The following is a 7,008-nucleotide window of genomic DNA, read 5'->3' as shown; positions in this document are numbered from 1 at the left end:
CTAAAATAAAATTTATAAAATATTGATGAAAGAAATCATCAAGATGACTGGCACTGTGGCACACTAGGCTAATCCTCTGCCTGCAGCACCAGCACTCTGGGTTCTAGTCCTGGTTGGGGTGCCAGTTCTGTCTTGGTTACTCCTCTTTAAGTCCAGCTCTCTGCTGTGGCCCAGGAAGGCAGTGGAAGATGGCCCAAGTGCCTGGGCCCTGCATCTGCATGGGAGACAAGGAGGAAGCACCTAGCTCCTGGCTTCGGATTGGTGCAGCGTGCCAGTCGTAGTGGCCCTTTGGGGGGGTGAACCAATGGAAGGAAGACCATTCTCTCTGTCTCTCTCTCTCACTATTTAACACTGCCTGTCAAAAAAAATCATCAAGGACATAAAAATTTGAAGATATTTATTGCTCATGGATTGTAAGATTTATTACTTCTGCTATTCTGCTATTACTTCTAGAAAATAATTGTTACATTTCCTGGTCACAGTATATTTTATTTCATAACATCTGGATCCTCTTTTTATGTATTTATTTTATGTGTGTTTGTTTGAGCTTATAACAATCAACCATGCATATCCTTGTTATACCATTTAAAGCTAATATAACCACTGTGAACTTGAGGCCATCTTGTTTTTTTATTATTATTATTTATTTGAAAGACAGAGTAACAGAGAGAGGTAGAGACAGAGAGAGTGTTCTTCCATCCACTGGTTCATTTCCCAGATGGCCACAATGGCCAGAGCTGCGCCAATCTGAAGCCAGGAGCCAGGAGCTTCTTCCAGATCTCCCACACGGGTGCAGGGGCCTAAGGACTTGGGCCATCTTCTACTGCTCTCCCAGGCCATAGCAGAGAGCTGGATGGGAAGAGGAGTAGCCGGGACTAGAACTGGCACCCATATGGGATGCCAGTGCTTTCAGGCCAGGGTGTTAACCCACTGTTCCATAGCACTGGCCACCAGTTGGTTTTTTTTTTTTTTAAAGAAACTTTCAGTGGTTACAAAATTGTATAAGCTGTTCTGACAATTTTCATGTATACAATTTTTAAGAGACTTCTTAGGCAAATTTGGTCATTCTTTCTTTCCAAGTATCATATTTGTTGGCAATTATGAAATTTTCCAGAACTATGTCATTTATCTTTGATTTCTGAAAGTGTCAATACTTTTACTCAAGTTAGTGACACTTTTACTTCATGGTTATACTGGTATTTGATGTGAATTTTATTTAAATTTTGTGAAAATTTTTAACTTATATTCCTTCTTAATATAATTGTAATTGTTTAGTTTTCAACAATTTCATATCTATTGGTCACTCTGTATTGCCCCTACAAAATTGCTCATGTCTGTCAAAGTGATCAGCATTTATTTATTTCATATAATTTGCATGCTTTTTCATCTGTTTTATAAATTATAGTTAATACTAATACTTGTATATTAACATCCTAGTGCAAGTCAATCTTAGCAGTAGAATCCCATGGTCATCTTGGTTGGCTTTGTCATTATGAGGTCCCCAACTCCATCACAATTCTACAACTTTCCTGGCTACCATCATTTACACATATTTTTAGAACTATCTTATACTCATTTGATAATTCATCATTTGCAAGAGTTTCCCCCTATATTTTCTTTCAGAAAGTTCAGAGCCAGAGATTCAAATCTTAAATGTAGGTTTTTGATCCACCTTGAGTTGATTTTGAATATAATGAGAGGTTAATACCACATACACACACACACATACACTTTAGTTTTGCAAGAACTGGTTATTTTTATGTACATTCTATGGAACTTTGGTCAAAAATCAGTTGCCTGAATGTACATGAAGTAATTTCTGGACACTTCATTTTCTACAATTGATCTATTTGAAAATTTTATGTTATTAGTGAAACTTTATAATATGCTTTGAATCAGGTACTATGATGCCTCAACCTTTATTGAAAAATGAAATGGCACAGATTTCTATGTATAAGATCAATATAGCGCTTGGCATTTTGGCACAGCATGTAAAGCTACTGCCCGCAAAGCCAGCATTCCATATGGGCACCAGTTTGAGTCCTGGTACCTCCACTTCTGATCCAGCTCCCTGCTAATAGCCTGGGAAGGCTGTGGAAGATGCCCCATGTTCTTGGGTCCCTGAGCCCATGTGGGAGACCAGAAGAAGTTCCTGGTTTCTGACTAGCTTTAGCCCAGCCTAGTTTAGTTGTTGCAGCCATTTGGGGAGTGAAGCAGTAGATGGAAGATTCTCTCTCTCTCTCTCTCTCTCTGTCTCTTTCTCTCTCTCTCTTTAACTGTGCCTTTCAAATTAATAAAGAAAAAATTAAAAATTATTTTAAGAGATCTATCTATCTATCTATCTATATAATCAACAGAATTGCTATGTACAAAGAAGACACAAATAGGAAACAATTTTAAAGGACACAGACTAGAAAATGAATACACACAAGATAAATGAAACAAGGAAGGACTAATCTATGTAATATCTTCAAGTGTTATTTTAAAAAAATCTACAGTAGTACATAATTCCTATCAGCTTGTTTGACAAAGATTTAAAACGCAGTTTGAGAAAACATATTTTCATCAAAACTGATACAGGCATTTCTCCTTTGCAATTTTAGCTCCCACATATAAGAAACTGTGGTATTTGTCTTTCTGTGTCTGTCCAGCATGTATTTGTTTTTGTTTTTGCTTTTTTGCTCAAGTTCACTTTGGCTTTTCTGGGTACTTTTTTCATACATATTTTTGTATTGTTTTTCTACTTCTGTAAAGAATGTCATTGGTATAATGACATGGATTGAATTGAATATATACTTAAGATGCTATAGATTCTTAACAATAATAAATCTTACAATCCATGAGCAGCTTTCAGATTTTAGCAAATACTCACTAATATTTACCTAAATAAGGATATATACTATAACTTGTTTTGCAAAGTGTAACTTTCAAGTCTACTTTAACTCTAGCTTTAAATAAATTAAAGTAATTTCAGTAATTTCTGGCAATGTATTTAATACATAAGGACCAAAAATTATTGTTACCATGGAAATACTACACTAATAAGAATTAATTTAGGGATGTCTTTTTTTCTAGTCCTTTTATTTCAATGAGGAATAAACCATTTTTGGCATGCACCCTTTTGGAATTCATCATCAGATACTGAGGCTTTTTTAACCCTAGAAGCTAGAAGGAGGAATACTTGATCTTTTGCTGCACCATGTCATGGCCAGGATGCAAACTGGAGGAAGAGGAGACTTGTCCCCTTAAGGGAAGAATTAACTATAGCACCATCCTCCAAGTAGATATCTTTTGTCACAAGTAGTGAAATGGTCTGAGATCTTTTATGTCCAAACATTTTTTCCCTGCAAGATAAGCCAAACATTTGCCAAGCAAAAGTTACCCTCAAGACTCCAGCTTCCCCTCTCCCTCCCTCTGCCTAGAGCCTGTAGCACATTCTACACCAATCCCTCCATCTACTGCTCCTATGCCTTCTCGCCCCTCCCCTTCAGGGACTACTTGTTACCAAATAGGACACTTCTGACTTCTATTGTATTCCCCTGCCCCCACCGAAGAGGTATCAAGAGTTCAGCAGCCTATTTGTGCCAGATATCTTGTCCTTATAGGATCTTAGGCAGAAAAAGGGGGTTGGAATATTTTCAAGTGGCCCTGACATATATATTGATATATAAATTGCCTTCCAGAATTTGTCCCAGTGTTATGATCTTACCTAGAAAGATCTGATACTACATTTAAATTAGATCTTAACAAGAACCTTGAAACAAGTTGATCTCTCAGCTGCAGAAATTATCAAGGATGAAGCTTATTTGATGTTGACATCCCTGCCTGATCAAAGGGGTCAGGAACAGATATATTATCATTTAGAAAAAAGGCTACTTCTCAGGAAAATCCTCACCCTAAGTAGACACCAGATAGCCCTATAGATGAATGGAAACAAAAACATTCCATTGCTGTGTCTTGGAGGAATTGAGGAATAACAGGCACAAGCCAATAAACTACCCTAATTTGTCCATGATAGACCAAGGCCTTGAAGATAAACCCTCTGCCTTCCCAGAGAGATTGAAGCAGGTTATTTAATATACTTCCCTAACAAAATCTCCCAATTCAAAGGAAGGGCAGGAAACCTTGAAGGATAAATTCATTACTCGATCAACTTCACATATTAAGAGAAAGTTACAAAAACTGGCTATTAGAGCCTTAGAAAACCTCTGAAGGTCACTCACTTTAGTCTTTTACCATGGGTACCAGGGAAAGGTACAAATAGAGGGAAGGGATGGGAAAAAAAAGACTACAGATCTGGTAGGAGACTTGTGGTCATATCAACCTGAGGGTCCCCAGGAGTCACCGAAGTGCTATTGCTATGGTTAGGCAGGGCACCTCAAGAAGGAATGTCCACATTCACATCGTCAGAGAAACCTCTAACTTTGATACACACTGAGCAGGGGAGAGACCCAGGGAAAGAGAATTTTCTGAGGTAGCTTCTTGAGGTGTCTCTTGAGGATGCTATTAGTCTTTTCTACTTTCCTTGACAATTGGGGCCTCCAGTCATAATGCAGACGATATTGTATACCAAGCACATTTGAGACTCATGGAGTGATAGTTGCCTTTAAGGAAGAGCCATTGCCACTTTGTAGGCTCTTAAGAAGTCCAAACTGAGGGAGTATTTCAAACAATAGCACTTTTAGTACTTCAGTGGCCATGATTGTACAGGGAAAGACTCCCAGCCAATTAGGAAATGTGTCTACCCATACCAGGAGGTACTCCTATTTCTTGTTGTACTATAACCTCTAGAAAGTGCTCATTGAGTCTGTTCAGATGAATATTTTGCCATGATCTTTTGTAAGGAGTATCCCTAAATCAAAAAGGTCTCTGAAGGTTCAAGGAATCTCCGGAGTCTCCTTGGCTGCTGACCTGTCAGTCCAGTCTGCCAATTGGACAAATTTTATTGGTCCCCTTTTGTTTTCCCTTACAGAATATAACTTCCTCTTCCTAGGGGCAGAACATTGAAGATAACAATCTTTCATTTCCTGATGGTACTTGATGGAGGACCCATTTATGGTGGGAAAGTGCCTTATTTTCCAAATACCAAGCACTTTTGCAATACAGTACAGTCATCCATTCAGTATTTTATTTATTTATTTATTTATTTTTATTTTTTGACAGGCAGAGTGGACAGTGAGAGAGAGACAGAGAGAAAGGTCTTCCTTTGCCATTGGTTCACACTCCAATGGCCGCCATGCCCGGCCAGCGCACCGCGCTGATCCGAAGGCAGGAGCCAGATACTTATCCTGGTCTCCCATGGGGTTCAGGGCCCAAGGACGTGGGCCATCCTCCACTGCACTCCCAGGTCATAGCAGAGAGCTGGCCTGGAAGAGGGGCAACCGGGACAGAATCTGGCACCCTGACTGGGACTAGAACCTGGTGTGCCAGCTCCGCAAGGCGGAAGATTAGCCTATTGAGCCGCGGCGCCGGCATCCATTCAGTATTAATGAACTGCTATTGGAAAATCAGACTTCATGCAAAATTAGATCCATCACAGCTCTTGTCAATTTCCAACAGGCAATTCAAGACTTCATGGATACAGAACCCAGGGAATCAGGAAGCCATATATATATATATATATATATATATAGCATTATATATATCATTGTATATATTTATATATATATGCCATTTGTATTTAAAGCTACTGGTAATTCTAACTAACTAACTAACTAAATATATATATATATATATATATGCACACACACATACCCTTGGAAACTCACTGTTAATCATGGCCCTTCCTACTCACTATCCCTCTTTGGAGGAGTGGTGAGAGATATCCTATCCTGTGATTTTTCAACTGCTGCTACAAGTAAAACTGTCCATATTGAATTTCTGGATCCACCATTCCAAAGTGAAGGTCTGTGTTTCTGCATCAACCTCAGATTCACTCCTGGATGACGACCCCAGCACCTAAAAAAAGATGAATGCCCCTCCCAAGCACCGAAGAACGCAAACTCCTTTGTTAAAGAGATAAGTAAATCTGTCGTGCACACTCATGCCCAGTCTTCATCCTCAAATCCACCATCCCTTAATTCAATCATCAAGCTGTAGTTGTTTGGGGAATAGCTTTGCTACTCAGCATGGTAATTTTTGACATCATAGTATACATCTGCTTACCTCAATATTCTCTGCTCTTTTTTTTTTTTCAATAGACTAGCTTTACGTTATACAATTTTTCTTATCTGTGCTCCTAATTTTTCATGACCACAAGACATGAACCCAAGCAATTAAAACAGAAGAATTCTACAACATTTATCCAATAGATCTGCCCTGTAGCTGCTTGATCAAATTTTACCTGTTCTGCCAGAAGAAGCCAGCATCTTCTCATTTTTTTAAATAATTTTGTGACTTCAAGGTGTATGTGAGTCATATAAATAATCCATTTCCTCTTCCACTGGTCACAGTCTTTCTGAAGAAACTCTCTACAAAATGAAAACAGCAAACTCAACCAAAGTTTTTGCTTATCTAGTACCCTTCCCTGAATTGCTTACCCCATGTTCTGATTTCAGCTGAATATTTCTTGATAATAAATTATTTATTCCTAAATGTGCATCTCTAATATATAACCCAGTCTAATAAAAAAGGAAATTATATGGTATTATTCATGACTATCCCAGTGAAAAGTAAGAAAGTAAGAATTCTGGTTTTATGTCCTAAAGACTTGAAATATAAAAGAATTACTTCTGGAAAGCCAAAAGCTACTCATGATCCCTGTTGAATTTATCTCCCTTTATGTCAGCATAAATTCTCTTTTGATGCATATGGTTGCTTCTATGCAATGCAAAGGGACAGGAGGAGGAAAAAGCAGGCACACTATCCCTAGAGGGAATGTGATACGAACTATAGCTGTTTCTAATATGAGAATGGAGGCCTTAAGTATTAAGCTACCATAGCTTCAGAAAAAAAAAATAAATATTTTCTGTATTTATTTGTTTCAACAACATTTTTTCTCTTCTTTCT

Source organism: Oryctolagus cuniculus, chromosome 4 (genome assembly GCF_964237555.1).
Source record: "Oryctolagus cuniculus chromosome 4, mOryCun1.1, whole genome shotgun sequence".
Taxonomy (NCBI): Eukaryota; Metazoa; Chordata; class Mammalia; order Lagomorpha; family Leporidae; genus Oryctolagus; species Oryctolagus cuniculus.
The sequence above is the reverse complement of the archived record's forward strand: the minus strand, read 5'-3'. Positions refer to the sequence as shown.